Below are 20,692 nucleotides of genomic sequence, written 5' to 3'. Positions count from 1 at the left end.
TTGTGTATAATTATAAAGGTCCATAATATAAATATTGATTAATACAACGCAAACTTGTTTATTTTTAATCAATAATTTCCTTTTAATATTTCGTGATAAGATATTCTCCGATCGTAAGATTTTATATCAAATTTCTTCCGAATAGCATTTCAATCGCCACTGTTCAGCTTTTCAATTTGTATGCTAATGAATTCCAGAGACATCTTAGAAATTCTCTTCGGCTTTAGTGTTCCAATATTGTATAACTCGTACCCTCAGTGCAGCCCTCCTCTACCCTATAAATATTACATGCCATAGTAAGCTGCAGATTATTAACAACGCAAACGATAGAACATTAAAATTTAAGAATAATTAACATATTTTTAATGTAAGTAAATTTATAACATAAACATCACATCTAAAGTAGAAAGCGATTGTCACTTCCTCTCACTGTTAATTGCTATTTATAACTTGCCTAACATACTTTTCCTCCTTAGTTTTATCCTTAAAATGCGTTATACTATAGTTTATAAAAATCGTTATCTGAAATTATTTTTTAGTTCATATTACTAAAGTTGATGGGAAATGGACATACAACGAAGTTACAGTGCGGCGGTTGTCCGTTAAACAAGTTTACGCCGTAAAATAGCCTCTAACACAGAGTTAACATCTCCGTGCCGTTAAAACAGTTGCCGAGACTAGTACATCTATTAGAAAATCGTTTGAGGTGACAATACTTGTTTGCATTTTAAATGTTAAACGACGAAATCATAGTTCTAACTACAAATTAACGAAAAACAAATAGTTTCTTTATATTTACACAACTCAGCTATGGAAAGTAGAACACATCTTACTATTATTATATTTTAAATGCGAATGTTTATATGGATAGATGGATGTTAGAAGTATCTTCAGAACAGCTGCATGGCTCTCGCTGAAATTTGGCATAGATGTAAAACACATGGGAGTACACATAGACTACTAATTAAGTTTTTTAATTCCACGCGAACGGAGTCGCGGGCGACAGCTAGTTATATAAATTCTAAGTTCCTATCACTATTTAATTTCAATGGTAAACGGAAAGGTATCAACTTCTAAGACATTCATAATTAAATTTAATATAGCTTAAATTAATCAAGCGTTTAGCTTTATCGTCTAGTGAAATTAATGTAGCAAAATAGCTTACAATTAACGTATTATTGTTACAGGTAATTGGTTGCTAATTACAATTTAATTGTAATTAATTAATATTGGTATATTAGTTCCTAGTAATTTATTAAATCAAACTACGTAATATCGTCAATAGGAAACCTGTAATAGACAGATTTTGAGTTTAATCTAGTATTAGTTTTGACTTTAAAGTTTACAGGTAACGATAGCCATTTTATATTTGGTGACTTGGTTTTCTTAAAAGTTTACTTGAATTCAAGTAATACAGGGTGTTTGTAAAAAGTGTATAAATATTTGGAAGGCTTACCTCGCTTCTGGTTTATTTGTAAACATTTGTAACTCATGTTTATAAACATATAGGGAAGGTAACAAGTTTAAAATTATACCTAAAATTAAAAGTAATATAAATATTTTAGTGTTTACAATTATAACTTTTATACAATTATCCTGTTGTCTTTAAGTCATTTATATTAAAGTTTTCATTTTTCAAAAGGATTGTTGACTATTACCACTTGAACATCCTGTAACAATCTTTATGATAATTAATTTAGTATTCAAAATTGTTATATTTGTTTCTTTCAAAAATAGTATATTAAATTTCACATTATGTAAGTACAAAAATTCTCTGGCATCCTCCAAAAAATTGTTATAAAAATTACGTGCATCATAATGTGTAAATGTGCATCATTAATGTTATGGATAAATATAACATAGGGAATAAATATTGATTTTCATTGTTATAAATAAATTATTATAATTTAGGATAACTTATGCATAAACAAAATATATAACACTATGTACACAATGCAATGCAGCTAGGATTAAGTTCTGTACGCTTCAATCATTTACCAAGTTCGCCGACGCGGCGGCGCCAGCGGTCGCTGCGGGCCGCAATTCATACATTACTAATTGCGAGCATGTCAAACTGCGACTCTCTCATTATATATGTTAAGCTTTCCAACATGCTCTGATGTATTAGTAAAAATGTTACTATGCAACATATAAAACTGAACTCCGACTATCTTAAGAACAACCTGAAAGTCCTAAACTTTTCTTTTTCTCCAATCTTATTTCAACTGGGCTTCATAAGATCAAATCTCTAGCGAAGTTACAATTTCAAATTAACTAAATATAATATTTATACGTGTTCAATTACAGTTTCAATATCTATTTAAATTACTTTCAAATAACTATTAATGGTATTAAATACAGGTCTGACACTGCGTAGGTTTATCCAATCTATACCTTTCCATCCGGCAATTATCGTTCTCAAGTTTAACCAATTCTGCATAAAGTATGAGATAAAGTTGGCCATTTATACTAAATCTATAATTTGAATTTATAAATGTAGATTAAAGTTTACTTTATATACTAGATGTCAACTTAATTACTCCAGACATCTTCTGTTTACTCACGAAGCCCTGTGCGATCTAACAATTACAAACTTCTTGAACAACATACTATTAACAGCATAAAAAATAAATCATAAAACTGCCAAGTACTCTTGTATTAATTATTGTCTGAGCATCATTCCACTGCGTTATGTTTACGTATTTCTCTTTTAATTTTTGTCTTGCTATGATCGACTGGACTAATATGATTGTTATATCGCCATCATCATCATCATCAGCATCATCAGCTCACTGTATCCCACTGGGAGGCTCAGAGCTTACCCAGAGTTAGGTGACTTGTTGTTTATATTATAATAGGAGTCATTAAAATTTTGCTATTTAATTAAATCCCAAGTTATCTCAAATAATCCATCGCAACATTACGCCCTTGTGTCTTGCTTACTTATTCAAGACATTAAACTGATTTCAGACTGCGCGTTACAGGGTTACGAAACATAAACGATGTAAATCCTTACCAAATGTAAGCCTTAGCAAACCTAACCATAAATGACGGGAATACATTTTTAGTTTATTTTTTTTTTTTTATTTAAAATGAGTAATAAGTTTAATATTTATATTTTCTTAGTTTTAACGTTCAATTTTGTCACAATATCTTTTAATTTGGTAGCTTATTTGTTGATCTTGATTCTGGCTAAACATCTTTCAAGTTACGCTCGTAAAATTTATCAAAGTAATCTAAAATGTCTTTAATTGCTCTTTTAAGGGCCCTGTATTCGCGTAATCAGTGATAAAATGAAAAGATCTGAAATATTCTTAAGCAAAGAGTTTTCCTACAACCACATATATTATCTTTGCCTCATAAATCTTCCGCCCTGTTTTGCTTTCTGATAATCTGTTTTAATTAATCTTGGTTATAAATATAAACGCGAAAGATGTCAAGTTAAAGAAAACTGGGGAACATAAGTAACGAACTTATACTTATAAGCCATTTATTAAACGAGATATTAAGAATAAAACATATGAAAAAATATTAGTACTAATTGCAAAAATAGCTAAAACACAATTACATATATTTAATTAAATAAACACTACGTAAAACTGACTCTGATTAATATTGAATTTGCATAAATACGCATGAATCATGTCGTTATTTAATTAACAAATATTAATATAAAATAATATAGTTATATTGACATTTGTAAACTATTTACATAAAAACATTTTAGTAGTGTTTTTTCAAATATGGAGAACTGGTCGCCAACCTTCGCTAGTCGGAGAGGCACCTCAAGAAGAAGAAGTGTTTTTTGCTCTCTTGTCTAGAATTTAACTTATTATTTACAAATATATTAATAATCAATATCAATCCGGTAGCCAGTAACGAGCAATTTTATCACACAATAGGCAATATAAAAACCTTTGTAAGAAATGTAACGTACGATTATTGTCATTGTATTAGGATTATAAGGCCAACAAAAGGATTTAGACAGTTTGTACATTTCATGGCAAAAGAAAATACTCATTTTATATATAGAAAATGTTATCCGTTATGCAGTCATGACAAATTGAATAGGCTTATATCGTAAGTAATATGATTTTTCTTCGTGACGCATTTACGTTTGCAAACCTTTAATATAGTTTTTATAGCAGTTAGTTCCAAACTTATATGGGTTTGTTTTTAAGTGATTACTACACGTTATTCAATCGATCAATTTGTTGTGATCTATGGTTAAGGTATAGATTAAAATCGGATTTGTTCCTTTTACCAATGTTTTGCGTTGGCGACTTAAGCAGTGCTTAGGAATCTACAAATTCTTATTATCATACGTTGATAAGAGACATACCAATTGGTTTTTACTAGATTCTTTATATCATGAAGATTTTGTTAGTTAATTTCTGCTCAATTATAAAGTTAGCGAAATATGAAAAATGTCTTTCAAGACCCTTTTTAAGGATATAAATGTATACTTTATTGAGTAATTAAACTAATAGTTATTGGACTAATGACAGGAGCCTTTTATATGTAGGAAATAGTGACAGGTTCGTATAATCAGTTTCTTGTCCCCTGTCCATGTCTCTGGACCTCCTTTGCATTTAAGATAAGATTACGTCACTCACAGAGAACACGGTGTCTGCGTTGAACATCGACTTTCTATTTTTATTTTTAAACGCTTAAACGACTAGCTACTGTTTTTCGCAGAACGTAAGAAATACAAATTAATTTAATATCAATTTTATTTAATTTTAAGTTAACAGCATACATATTTTTCAGGATAACCTAAAAATATACTTGTGTTTTAAACGCTTTTTCGAAGCGAATACTACTAGTAAATAGGTGAATAGGTGTAGGTTTTTTTTAAGGTGTATTCGTATCCTAAATTATTTCATAGAACTTCTGTGCGTAACGTGATAATTATCAGTTTCAAAGACTTATCATTTTATTTTGTTACATTTTAATGTTACACCAGAGGAAACAAAGGCGTTATAATATTTGTCAAAAGAATGGAGTTTGAACAAAACAGCGTGGAGTGGCGAGTCGGGCGCGGTCTATTGTGAATCGCGACAAGCATTGCTTTCCGCTACTCACACGTTTTCAAAGAATTCATAGCTAATTGTTTTCTGTATGAATGAAGTTTTATAATGCTTTATTCTCTTTATAGCGCTTACTTTTATATAAAATTGTCACAATATTTTATTGGATAGTTTCACTGCACCTCAACCTTTTTTCTAGAGGACTCTATGTAGTTTGAAAAAAAAAGAGTTGATGAAACTATTATGACGTAAATTAAGGTCTTAAATTAAAAATTATTTATGTTAATTACTATACAGCATATAATTTAAAATGTTGCCTCAAAAATCCTTGATAAAATACTGAAGTCACATAAACAATCTGTGAAATTAAAAAAAAAAGTTTCTGTAATTCTTTATTGGTATTTAACTTTCGAAAAAGGTCGTTTGCAAAGCAAGCGCTAGTCATTTCTTTATGAATGCTATGAAAAGAAAGCAGGGCGCGAGTGTAGTGGCTACTTTGTTCGTGTAATGTTTGCGGGTCGCGGCCTTGTACACTCAGGTGACACCCTTCGAAGCTTTTTGTGTACAAAACTTTAGAACGAAGTGTTTTTGATCCAAATATTCTTGAACTCTTGTGAAATTTACAATGAAAATTTTATTATCAAACTAGGTTCATATTTTTATTATATTTATATTATATTATTTTATATTATTCCAGTTCTTTTTAAATATAAAAATAAACAAGATCAATCTATTAATATTTAATAACAATAAACAAACTATGCGATAGGTTCTCATTAGATGTACTTTGTAAGTGCTACGAATGCTACGGTGCTACGTCGGAGTGTAGCGCTATACTTAATTAGCACAAAACGTTTCAATATTGATTTTTGATTTGATTATTCAATACTGTTAGCGGCATTGTTTAAGGATTTTTTTTAATATTGTACAACGATATCAAGGTAAAATCCTGGGGTCATTTAAATTTGGACAAAAATAAATGACCCGGCTTATCTTACTTTAATCTCTTGTTTGAATTAATCGCCATTATAAATACGGCGCGGGCTGAAGTCATGTAACTGGAACTCGATGTCGGCTATGCTACACGATAAAGATTTATTGAACAAGTACCTTATTTAAATTTTGTACTACAACTATTAACCATACAAATTATTTTTCACTTAGTAAAATTCATAAGCAATTTTAATTTATTTTTCTATTATTACTTAGTTAAGCTAAAGCCATATAAGATTCGTATACTAACTTTGTACAAATAAAATCCAATAAAGACACTTTAAAAAAAACTTAAATCGACTAAGTCATTCGGTATTACGGCGATCGCCAATGTCGTAGCACTTGTGTTTTTTTTTTTACATATGTATCGACTGTTAATATTCACGATCTCAATAACACATATTGCTAACATTAAAACAATTTATAGTTAAGACTTTTATAAACTTCATATTTTTTTTAAAATAAATACAAGAGATATACTAAAATAAGATAATATTATTAAAGTCTTGTGCTTAGGGAATTAAGTTAGTTCCATCGTAATCAGTTATGAAGTTAAAGCGGAGCTGCTTCTAGGTTGTTCATTATTTATTTGTCGAGTTCTAATTGAAAATATTGTTGATTTTAAAAGCACCCCTTTTACTAGGTTCCGAGTTTTTATATAACAGTGTTGTTACTCTATATGAAAACAGATTTTATCGAAAAAAATCCTTTAGGAGTTTGTGTTGGAAATAAAGTTTTCATAATTGTGTTTCAAAATTTAAAGATGCCAAGTTGCTATTTCGAGGTAAATGCTTTCACAGTACATATTCCCTGCATTAAAGCGTTATAAGCTACGTTATTATCGTCAGAAATGAAGCAAATGTGTTAATTAGAGGTAACTATTATGGAAACAAGGCGCGCGAAATCGTTTTATATTTGTGCGTATTCCGTATTTTGGCAACTGTTAAATTTCTAATTTAATTTCATATTTCAATTTAATAACTACATTAGTAGTATATGTTTCAAAAAATCTTGTTCAAATAAAGATTTCTTTATAGATTATCTTACTTCTTACTAATATTATAAGTGCGAATGTTTAGATGGATGTATGGATGTTTGTTTGATGGTATCTCTGGAACGGCTCAACGGATCTTGATGAAATTTGGCAGATATGTACAACATAGTCAGGAAGAGCGCATAGGCTACTCATTAACTTTTTTTTATTAATTATTCCGTGCGGACGGAGTTGCGGGCAACAGTTAGTTTGTAAATAAAGGACATTAAGAAGAACTCAAACGTTGCAATATATTTTAATAAAAATGTTGATTACTGTAGGAAATATTATAATTTTAATATAGTAAATAAATTGCTAAATCAGGGTAAAAATCTTATAAATATATTTATACTGCAGTTCTCTAATGCGTTCTAGACCACTGCAGCAATAAAAATCATAGTAATTTACCGCATTACTCGTACTCTAATAATATTAGAGTGCACTTGCCAGTACCTATATATACAACATAAATATATAGTATATTAAATTCTTTTAGGGTAACCGGCACAGTTTACTCCACATCTAGATTTCATGATTCAGTAGCATAGCTTTAATAAATTTAACATGGATAAATATTTTATCTGTACAAATATTTTAAAGGGGTTTTTTTGCATTGAATATACTAAGAAACTGATGAATCGATTTGAAAAATTGTTTTACTGTTGGGAAGCTTTATTATCCCCAGGTGATGTGGCCTATACTTATTACTATTTATTTTTTTACATTCCGCACGGACGAAGTCAAGGGCAACTGCTAGTTTTATATATAACCGTATTCGTTTAAGTTTGCTTTTCCTACTACTGTAAAAAAAAAAATAGAGAAAGACTCCGGTGTTCAAAAACCTGTAAATCTGTACAGTTTTAATGTAAAACTGTATATTATTTAGTTGTCATAGTTCCTTCACATTTTATAAGGGAGATTCAGAAAGGAACAGAACCAAAGTAACCAGTAAGCTGGCTATACTAATTTAGTTCAAAGGACTCAGCTTTCACTGTTAATAATTAATCCTCGAGAAAAGGTAGGACTCGTCCACTTGTTATTAGAGACGACTTTATGTACATTTTGTTCATAAAATACGACAAAGTAAAAGAAAAATGTCTGAAAGGAAGTAGCGTTGAATAGAACGCTATTAATAAAATTCAATATAAAATTGTGTCTTTACGAACAAAATATGTTATTCATATTAAAATCTTTAATAAGCTATTGTTTTAACTCACTAGGATAATTAAATATTTTGAAACTTATTATAAAAGTAATTACATTTTACTTTTAAGTTTCTAAAAGCCATGATGAAAGTATTTAAAGGGTTTCAATGCGTACATATGACAAACTGGACGTAAAATTTCATATTAACATTTCTAATATTAATGTCAGTATAATAATTAGTAAGATTACCTTCCATAAAAATTACTGATAAAAAAATCGCAGGTCATTGTTTTCGACTACCTTAGTTTGTTATATGTTTTCCATCAATTCCTTTAAGCCTCTAAAAGGCTATTCCGTCATTAATATTCAAACCAGTTTATTTAATCTTAAATGAATTAAAAATATTAATTTCTCTTTTCCAGGTACGTTTTTATCCAAGTATTCTGATCTCTACGTATGTATTATACATAGTTGTAAGTATTTTATTTTAGAAATCAATATATTACACTTAATAATCTCGATTGTTGAAATACGATTATTTTAGACGTATTTTAAATGTACATTATCTGAATATTTAGTACCATTGCAGAAAATATGTTCAAAATAAAAATTCAAATTAAATCATTCAGTACTCATACGTAATAAAAACGTGTTCCAGTTATTTCTTTGACTCCTTTGACACATTTATTTGTACACCACAAGAATCAAAGAACTCGGTAACTTTTCCGTTTTCACTAAAGCTTAACGTTTCGAAAAATATTCTTGCAAAATTGCATTCGCAATTTTCACCTTATATTGCGCATACGTGTTTAATAAAGAATTCGAAAATAAGTTATACAGGTTATAAAAGTTTATTCTTAGAAGTAAAATCGTGCGCTTTTTTTATACTAAAGTTAAATAAATGTCAGGACGATAACATTGTTAATTATGTTTAGATGCAATATGCTTAATCGAGGAGCGTCGGTGGCTCAGTGGATAAGCACTTGACTTGCAATCTGCAGGTCTTGGGTTCGAATCCCGCCATGTACCAATGTGTTTTTCGATTTCCGATTTACATGTGTACATTTATCCGACGTTCTTACGGTGAAGGAAAACATCGTGATGCCGTGAACCTGCACATATCTGAGAAGAAATTCAAAGATATGTGTGAAGTCAAGCAACCCGCACTTGGCCAGCGTGGTTGACTATGGCCTAATCACCCTTAACTTAGGGCTCCAAGCCCCTCGGTGGGGACGTGTAGTGAGCTGATGATGATGATGCTAAATGGACTATTGATGTATTTGAAATATTCAAACAATATATTTATGCTCAGTTTAGAAGCATATGCGATATCGTATCAAGCCCACCAAAAATCTGTCATATACAACACTAGCTGTCGCTTACTCCGTCCGCGCGTAATTACAAAAAAAAAAATAATTAGTGGACTGTGTGTCCTTTTAGATTATGTCCTACATCTATTCCCAATTTCGACGACAACTATGCTACCGTTTTGGTAGTACCTACTAACAAACATCCTTCATACACATTCACATTTATAATATTAGTAAGATTGTCACCACATTGTGTCTATTGATATAGAGAAATATAGCACGTCTGGTGTTATCCCGTAACCATAAAAGAGATTGTAATTCCTGTAGAAAATAAGGGCCCCATAAATTTCTTTAGTCGGTCGCCGTATTAAGGTTGCCGTGATTGCGAACAACAATGGGGCTTTATTTTGAGTCGCGTCACACAACCAGATTTTTTTCCCCGAGTGTCGCTTCAACACAGCTTCAACTGTATATATTTTCTGGTCAGATGGTCGTCCTAATTTTATAGTAATAAATTGCGGTCACATAGTATGTCAGAGTTTGAGTGGAGAATTGTGTTTCAACATTCCCTCGGACGTGGCTTGTTAATGCAGTAAGCTTTACTTATAGTCTTTTAGTGATTTAGTCTTCGTACTTTTGCCATTATTATTACGTCATAGTATTTTCAGATGTTGCAAGGATCATACTAAAGATATAGACCATTTATAAGTCTATGACAGCTGTATTACGATCATATCTCTTTATATGCCCGGACTCTGATATATTTAATACTTTCAACCAATATTAGGTTTTTTGTACGATATTTTTTATTTTAGTTTACATATTTTTTATTTCTTCAATTTGATAAGTATCGGCAACAAGTTACGTTATTTATTTCTGGTAATTACAACTGTGTTTATAAAAATTATTGTATTCACTAAATTGAACTATATTAAAGTTATTAAATACTGTTTTCAGTCAATATTATTATATAATGTTGTCTACTTCATCCAAACGGAAAAGACAATTTAAATGTAGCTTCAAGAGCTTTGGAGAGCTTATTAGATTCCAAAAGTGACGGGGGTAAGTTTGTCCGATATTTGGTACAAGTTGTACGCAAAGACTTTTAGTATGCTTGTATAATACAAAACAGTATATCTCCTGACGAAAATTTATGATAAAGTTATTTTACTAAAACAAGACTAGTAGTTTTACAGATATTACAAATCGTGTTCTTAAAAGAGATTCTTGATTCTCGTGTTAGAGTAAATGAAAGCAATGACCTTCAAATGTCAGAGATCGAAAAAGTAGTCTTTGAACTTTTCTTCAAAAATATACAACACTTTTTTCACTATCTTTTTCATTATGTAAGTTGAAATATTATTACATAAAAATGCTTACAAGTGTCTTGTAAGCATTTTTTTACTTTGTTGTTTTTCAGAATTAAATAAAACGTAAGAAATATGTTTATTTCTGATCGATATTATAACGATTTATAAATAGATTAAGCAAATCGCAAGGCTTTTGTACAGACAGACATAAATCAGAAAAATATATTATATCTAATAAATTCATTGGAATCTGTATTAGGTTCAAAAATATCTTTACTTAGTCCAAAGGAACCTGGTTAAATTATTTATTTAACAATACGTGTCACTAAAGAGATTCGAATCTCTTGACGACTAGCAGTCACGTGACGTGCTACGTTAGATTTCTTTGTTCGATATCTTGGGAAATCAAGGATGGCTTGCTGCTGAGAAATTACATCTTGATGCTATGTACGAGTAACAGTCGCACTCAGAGTATTAATTGAACACTTAATAGTTTCTTAGTGTAGGTATCCCATACTAATTGAATCTATGAACTGCAGTTAGTGATATTTTAAAGTACGACATGAAATTTTGAAATTCAAACCACATCGTTAGTAAATTATTTGTTTCCTAAATTTTTAGTTAATTTAACTCATAAACGTTTCAGTTCACAAACTTGTATAGTTGAGTAAGCTTAGTTGTGGACTTGCCTAATAATAACTACCAGTCGTAAATTTCTACGAAATTTGAACCAAACAGAAACCAAACAAACGTAACTTTTACTGTTATTATAAATTTTACGAATCAATTTCTGTTTTTAGACATCCTTCAAAAGGGAAGTTTTAAAGGCTTCATTTTATATCAGTATAGTTATATAAATTAACGAAACTTTTTTTTTGCATTTTCGTTTCAAGGAATATTGAAACTAAGACCTTTTAATAAAATCATATGATTCTTCTCTGTTATTAAAACCAAATTAAAAAAAAAAAAACTAGTTTTATATAAAAGAAGAACGCTATTTACTAAAATCTACCTCAAATTTATATATTGCCAGTCTAAACATATATCTTTTATGTGGTATATAATACAGTACACAGTGCATCGACTTAGTTCTGCTTAACTAAGTTATAAAGTTTTCCGTACGCTCGCTACAAAGTAATGTTTGCTTATTACTGTTTGTAAACTCATTTATTTGTTAGATGTAATTATTTTGTTAAATTAATTGTAAAATTTTGTGTTATATATTTTTCGAAACGAAAATTGAGTTAAGTTATTTTGGTCCCATAGCAATTTATAATAGCATGTAAAAGTTAACGACTTAAATTCGATAAAACTCCGCGTCAATGCATTTTTTAATTGCAATTTTAATTTATAGCATACTAAATATTTGCCACATGTTGATAAGAAATAAAAATATTTATTTGTATAATTAAATACATTTATTAAAATATTATGAACTGTTAGGAAGAAAATCCGACAACGCATATGCAATTGCGTATGTCTATGGGCAACGGTCACTTCGCTATTTCAGCGATTTCAGGTGGCCGCTTGGTCGTTTGCCACCTTATGATATAAAAAAAAGGCGTGCCGGTGTACTGGCACAACACTAGCCTTGCTAAAATGTCGACGTTTATGTCCCCTCACTATTAATTCTGATACTGGACTTTGTAACGAAAACACGTCATTCGCGCCAAAGGATTCTAATTAATAATGTGTAAAAGAATTTATGTATTGAAAGTTTACATAACTTTAAAGGAAAATAGATTACATGAATATTAAATAAACAGTTACAATAAATTTCGTTTTATATACGTTTAGCTTTTAGTTTACATTTACCTTGTTTAGGAAAAGTGATTAACTTAATTAATAAATAATTATTCTGTAATGTAGCTAATGTTCGTATATGAACTATTACGTTAATAACAAAATTTAGCGGAGCTTGTACTAACAAAATTAATATTTATTAAAGACTAGTTATTGTCCCCGACTCCGACCGCGCATAATTAAAAAAAACTTAATTAGTAGCCTATGTGTTCTTCCAGACTATGTTCTATGCCAAATTTCAAAATCCGTTCACCCGTTCTAGAGATACCTTTAAACAAACATCCATCCATTCATCCATCCATCCATCCAAACATTCGTATTTATAATATTCGTAAAATAGTAAGACGTAAGATAAAAAATTTTCAACTCAAAATTTTAATTCAATAAATAGATTTAAATCTACGATGGCTGTTAAGAATCATCCCATTAAAAATATTAAAACTCTAAATTTAATTGGTAATAATTAGATAAAAAAAAAATTAAGAATGAAAATAGATTTTGACTTTTTTCTTTCAAAATAACGATGAAAGAAACCGTAAAGAATATAGACTTTTAACAAAAGAATAAAACTTCTTTTGTATTCTTTTCATTCAGAACACAGGCGTGAAGTGGATTTATAGACCCTTGGCCCACTCCGCGAAAGAGTATTGAATATATACACTAGATGCCTACATGTGATATAAATTTTATCATTAAAAAGATTCTTTGCAAAATATACTTTTTTGTCACACAGTCATTATAAATAATAACGTACCCTTTTAAGTACTTATATCCCTACGTATTTATTCTCATACAGTTAGTTACGAAAGAAAAGTATAGAACGAAAAATAGACTTCATACTATGGTAGCAATAGGACGTAGCGTCCAATTCTCTACGGTCCTTGTATTGTATTCCGTCCGAGTTAGGTATCCAAGCTCTTATGTCACTCTTGGGAAATAACACCTACGTAATCCCACTTGAATATCATTAGTACAAGCTCACAATTAATTTACCTACTATTAAGCCTATGGTGACATGAGAAAATAGTAAAAGAATTAGAGAAACTAACAAAAAATTCAAAACAGTATTTGAAATTATTATATTGGTACCTTGATGATAAAGGCAACAGAAGCATTATTCTTAATCGTGAAATCTTTATATTAAAACATATTGTTATTACGGTTTGTTTAAATAAAATAAGAGAATATCTCACTTTTTTCTGTCATTCAAAGTGTAGATATCATTTGTTTCTCTATTATAGGATCTAGCTGCAGTCCGCGACTCCGTCCGTGCAGAATGAAAAAAAAATTATTAGCCTATGTTTTCTCAACTACTACTTTTGCAGAACTACATCTGTGCTAAATGTCATCAAGATCTCTTGAGCCGTTCCGAGATACCTTCAAACAATCCTCCATACATCTAAACATTTGCGTTTAAAATATTAGTAAGATTAATAAGATTGTAAAGCGAAAATGTCAGCTAAATTAGATTGAAGTTTGTTATAAAAGCAAAGAGATTGTCCGAGCTCGTAGTTAATATTCCGATAGTATCGTAACAGCTCTCATTTCGGCACTTACGCGCCTACGCCGTTATAGTAAACCTATTAACATTTTAATTAAACTCCTTTTGCACGTAATGTTTAATTAAAGTCACCGGTATTTTCGCAAAATTAGTATCCAATTTTGTTATGAAAATGTTTAGCGATAGCAAGGTTTTATCGGATTTTAATTAATTTGATTTAACTTTGATGTATATTTTCAATCTTACTTATAATGTTATAAATGCGAATGTTTAGATGGATAGAGGGATGTTTATTTGAAGGTATCTCCAGAACCGCTTAACGGAACTGGATAAAGTTTGACATGAATGTAGAAAAAAAACATACAGACGAATTGAGAACCTCCTCCTAATTAAGTTTTTTTATTCTTCACGGCCGTTGTCGCGAGCGACAGCTAGTTTCTAATAAAATAAAAATTAAAAGAGTTCGTCAGAAAATTGTTTTTTGTTATAAAAATGCGCGTTTTAATTTTGCCAAACATTTCAATATAACGTTTAATTTATCTCAAAATCTACAAGAGCTTAGTTTAGGTAAAAAAAAAATTGAGTCTACTTTCACAGTAAGAAATTGCGGTCACTTAGTGTTTGACTGGCTTAAGTTTTACAGGGTAAGTGCGGAAAAGTGTCGGAAGCGGCGCACCCGCGGTCAAAGAACACCGCAAGTGCACTTTCTTGCTTTTTATGGATAAAGTGTAAAGTTCACTTACCTATAAATTGTCAGTGTTGTTTATTCTAGTATACTACATTTGTTTGATTCATATTGAAGTTTTAGTGTATTACTCCTAAACACATGTTTTAACCGTTTGACCGCCGGTGGTGGATATTATGGGTGTGTACGTGGTTTTAAAAGAGAACGTTTTAACCCTTAAATATTATCATTTTCACTTTTAAAAACATTAATTTTGTTAATGTCTATCAACGGGCGATAAAGAGTCTATATATGTTTAGAGAAAAATGAAATTGAAACACTATTGTTGGACTCTTTGTATCTTAATGTAAGTTTGTGTCGTGTATTTTTTATTCGAAATATTATTTTGAATTTTTCATGAACTGTTTTGGAATAAGGATTGTTTTTGAGTAGACAACAAAACAAAGAGTAATTTTAAAGCAAAGAATATATAGAACAAAACAGTGTGAAGTAGGAAGCTAAGGTCGAAAGCTTTTGTTGAGGAAGGGTATCAGGAACCCACGTATGCGTTGCCCGTTTCAAAAAGGGTCTGTAAATAATTGTTTTGTGAAAGAATAAAACATTTTTTTCTATTTTTTTGTGTTTTCATACCCTTTTCAAATATATTTATAAAGCTGTCTGGTTGTTTTTTGCTTAGGTCAGGTACTTATTAACTTAACGCCGACTGTTTTGTTTTTGCAGAATTACTGTATTTTGTTCAATTTTTTTTTTATCTATTTTTCATAATTTTTACAAAGTTAGAATGCCAAAATGTTTACGATTTCTGCCTTGATGTAGAGAAACGTAAGGGAACATAATACGTTGTAAACTGATTACCCTTCTAACTGTAGTATACTTTTATATTTGGAAAGGAAATTGAATAACAAAAAATAGTTTAATGCTTGTATGTGTTACATATTTTGCATCTTAGAAATGGATAATAAATAGGACAGATTTATGATACTAAAATTTCAATATTGAAGCAAGAAATTCGCACCCTATATGTTAAGGTAAGGGAGAAATAGCTGACGAGATAATTTGCAGGCGCCGTAATGATAACGTTTATGGTAATGCAGTTACGTAATTTTGCCCAAGGTTGTTGAAGACTTGACGGAAATTTAATAAAGTTAGGAATCCATCAGAATATGCCATCACTTTATTAGAAATTATTAATATTAACAAGACATTCTACGCTGAATGTACTTAAATTGGTAGTACTTTACTACAAGAATAGCCGTCGTCTGCGACTAATTTCGGGAGGAATAAAAAAACTTAGTAGCCTATGTGTACTTCCAGATGCTACATCTATGATACATTTTAGAGACGCCCATGCAGCCGTTCTGTAGATACCTCCTTACAAACATCCATCCATTCAAACATTCGAATTTATAACATTAGTAAGAAGTAAGATAACGCTATTAGGAAACGCGAAAAACACGACCTAAACTCAATTTGTATTTAAAAAAAAATAAAAGAAACATTTAAAGTAACCGTTGACTTCCGAGACTAAAATCCCCGTTTAAATTATATTATCTCTGTTTTGTCCAAGATGAAATGGATTACAATATGTTTTATAAAGCGATTTTGATCTCAGAAATCAACGGTAAATCGTGTGAGATTAATAATAATAATGCAATGGACACACTCACCTGTATTAAAGTAATAAAAGTGGTACATACTATGGATATTGTGTTGAAGGTAACAACAATGGAAACGAATGGTAATTCGGTCAAGGCGACGGCGACGGGGCGATTACATCGTCATGTTATAGCACGCGATAAAGAAAACTTCATATCGCTACTTTTATAGCTCTATAATAAAGTCGCGAAGCACTCACATAAACTATTTCAACGACAACGAACAACTTATTATTATAGTCTGAAGTATTAGAACATTTTTTTTAAACTAGCTTTTCCTCGTAACTTCTTCCGCGTGGAATTAAAATATAAAACAAAATGAATAGTAGCGTGCGAAATTTCAATAACATATGTCAAACCGTTGCCGTTATCGAATAAGTTATTCAAACGTGTCCCATGTGAACTGTATACATTTACTGAATCATAGATTTCGTCAAGATACATTAAGCCATTCTGGAGATACCTAGTAACATACATCCATTCTAATATCCAGCCAAATATTCACATTTATAATATTAGTAAGAAGCAAGAGTTAGTATGTCCATACGTTCAACGCGTTGACATAGTGTTAAAAGGGCGCGAAAAAATATATGTACATATTTTTAATATGTCCTATATTCAGTTCACTGATGAGACAAAACCTTGATACATTTTGTAAACGGAACTTAAATCAATGATGAATAAAATCATCATCAATATAATCGTTTTTGTTGAAATTAGTCGGAATAAACTGAATTGTGTTGTTAATGGAAGAAAGTAATCCATTAGTGGACATTCGTACACGACCTTACCTAATATTAGCAGAGACGAATTTCATCGTGAAATACTGACCATTTTTCCCCGCAGCTAGCTTCGTTAAATAATAACGAAACATCGTTAAAACTTAAAAAAAATCTTATTTATTTATTTTATAATATTTATTTAAGCTTTGTACGCAGTTTAAAGTACATAGTGTAACAATACATAGAAATACAGTGATGTACAGGTGAGTTTAACTCTAAAAGAGGTTTCTTACAGCTAACCTTGCGATACAGAGAGGATGTATAGTGGTTAACAACTACTTAATACTAGGCATTTTACATAAAATAAAATTTATAATTGTGGATAATGGCAACAATTATCGACTCTTTCCATTCCTTTTTATCTTTTTTTTATTTAATACCTTAGTATAGAAACAATACGACATCGCCACAAAGTCATTGTCGCAATCAGAAAACTTAAGGATACTGTAATACAAAGAAACACAACTAAAATTCTCTCATATTATTTGTTAAATAATAAAATTATTATTTGACGTTTCTAACAAGCGCAATATTATTTTGTTTTAATGTAATTTTAATGGATATCTTAATCTACGTTAAATCAAATATCTTAATGAAATCCTTGTGACGTAATCGGAATTTGATTTCAATTATCTCTCGCTACACAATTTGAGTGACAGTCAATAGGGCTTAATATCCGCTATTAAGTTATTAACCTCTTGATGAATTGTCACATCTATGGAGCAATTTAGAGGTAAGATAATTGCTTTATAATTGCACATAAAGCAATTCGACCGTACTATGTATCACTGCCTTTATCCGCATAGTGTGTATGTCCAACGAAAGAATTAGTACAAGCTAAAAAAAACTTTTTAGGTCTTTTGTTACGTAAAACCCTATTCTATAAATATTCTGGTGGCTTTCTATAATAGAACGTCTTGTTAGTATTATAAATCAAGAACGGCTGAATTCGGATGAAAATTGATAGAGATATTTAGCTTAGAAACAGGAAATGGCCATAGCATATTTTTATTCCGTTTCATTTTCCCGCATAGATAGAGTCGTGGGCAAAACCTAAATACTTATAAAACTGGGAATAGTTTTGTGGAACCATGTTTTCCGTCCTTACCCTATATGTATATATTTATTGTACCTATACCTGTATGTTCTTTCATGAAAATGTCACTTTACTGTTCTAATATTTCTGCATGTATTAAAAACATTCTTTCCTATTGAGTTATAATTAACATTAGCTTTTTCCCGCGACACTATCCGCGCGGAATTAAAAAAAAACTTTATTAATAGTTTATGTGTGATTTTTCACACTACGTTCATCTATGCTAAATTTCAAAAAGATCATTAAACTAAACTTTCGCTATTTATATTAGTAAGATTTAATTATTTTGTATTCAAGGAGTATTTCCTTTTTCAATATTCACAATAATACGCGAGGCATATAACGGTGGCCTCACACGACACGGTCGCGTTTTCCGTTGTTAGGGTGAGCTCACACGATAACATGTTTTATTCAACGCCTTGTAGACGGTTCTCTTTGCCTTTGTTAAGCTCTTGTACTCTGAATAGCTTTAATTACTTTCGAAATGGTGTTTTTATAGCAGCACTCACAGGGCTCGTGTTGGTTTTATTAAATTCCACCTTGAATTAACGCCTTGATTAACTCTTATAACGTATTAATCGTTAATTAAATGTTCATTAGTCTAGTGCATAATTAATTTATTTAATAAGGTTTCTCGAGCAATGTGAGTTTTAATGATATACGCCATTTCAAAATTTCATTTTTGTATTTCAATATTGAATATCGTAAAATAAAGCTCTTTTTCCAATACAAATTATAATAAAATAATTGCAAATTCAACTATGTTGGACAATGAAATTTTTAATCTATATATTATGTTTATTTAAGAAGATTAAGAAGGAACCGAAGTCTATTGAGATACTTGAAATACTTCAGACAATATTAAATATTGCATAATATTGAAACAGATTCACTACCAGTGGGCAATTAATTTACGAAAGCTTGCCTTTGAGGCGCCCCTTGCTCGAGCAAAATGATTACCAGTTGGAGAACTATAGCGTACATATGCCACTTTACCACCAGACATACTTACCAACTCCCAGAGAAACTTAAATGAGTTACTCAATGTTCTACTTTGAACTATGTTTGATTGCATTGGGGACAAATTATTTTTGAGAAACATATGTTCATGTTTCCAAAGGTTAATGCTACGAAAAAGTCTTTTAACCCAAGCAAATTTTGCGGTTTTTATCCACTTATAACTGCTAACTTTACGCTTACTCAATAGTTTACCGGTAGATTACAAAAATACTGTTAATTAATTTGAAGTTTTCCTCTTAACCAATTCCTTCAACCGCCTTTTATACTTTCATCTATTCCCTTTTGCTAACTAAATATAGCATCTTTTAATCTTGTGATGTTTATGCTACTGAATCAATATTTATATAAAGACTAGCTGCCGCCTGCGACTTCGTGCGCGCGCTATTAAAAATAAACTTAATAAGTAACCCAAGTGTTCTTCCAAAGTATGTTCTACATCTTTGCCAAATTTCAGCGAGATTCATGCAGCTGTTCCGGAGATACCTTCAAACAAACATCCATCCATCTCAACATTCGCATTAATAATATTAATAAGATATGAATTTGCTATGCCCACGTTTATTTAGTTTAATATAGAAACCGTAGTATAAATTATTCAAAACCTTTATGGTCGACTTCATTTCTTATATTATGCAACGAATACATGAATAGCGAACAAGGCTTACCGTTCGAAGTCAAAGAAATATTTCCTTTGGAAAAAACTTATAAAGCAGTGAAGGTAACCGCGACGTCTGAATTGACCATCGACTTTAACTTTCCGGGAACTAAGTCTCGACAGAAATGTAAAGCGCAATTTAAACTTGACGAAGTGAAAATTTATAAGTATTCAATTTTAATAAGTTTCTTCTTGTTCTGTTCTTTCTTATAAAATGTTAACAAGCTTAATTTTTTTAACTTTATTGTTTTCTTATAGTAGTTTTTTTTTATCTTACTTCTTATTAATATTATAAATGCGAATGTTTGGATAGATGGATGGATATTTGAAGGTATCTCCAGAACGGCTGCATGGATCTGAAATTTGGCATAGATACAAAACAAAAACATGTTTCCTTGAAGAACATTTAGGATACTAATAGAGTTTTTTTAATACGCTAAGGTAATACGAATTACTCACTACAAATCTATTTTATGTTCTGGCTGCCTTTTGTTTTACGATTTAGTTGTGAGTTCACTTTCAAAGACTATTAGAGAATTTCATTAGAACGATTATCCCATGTTAAACACGATTAAATTACTTTAGTTAAAATATTAAACATTCCTACTTTGAATGAGGTTGTTTCTAGTCTAGAGAGTAGACTGAGTTAGCGAAATCTCCCCTATGTTTTATT

General features: G+C 30.4%; 1 protein-coding gene across 7 annotated transcripts in view; it reads left to right on the top strand.

Moving 5' to 3' along the window:
• Window positions 1-20,692, top strand: part of ASPP (Ankyrin-repeat, SH3-domain, and Proline-rich-region containing Protein) — a 184,673-nt gene that overhangs the window by 133,660 nt on the left and 30,321 nt on the right. The gene's annotated exons all lie outside the window — the stretch shown is intronic.

Source organism: Papilio xuthus, unplaced genomic scaffold (genome assembly GCF_000836235.2).
Source record: "Papilio xuthus unplaced genomic scaffold, Pxut_1.1 DF826938.1, whole genome shotgun sequence".
Lineage (NCBI taxonomy): Eukaryota > Metazoa > Arthropoda > Insecta > Lepidoptera > Papilionidae > Papilio > Papilio xuthus.
The sequence above is the reverse complement of the archived record's forward strand: the minus strand, read 5'-3'. Positions and strand labels throughout refer to the sequence as shown.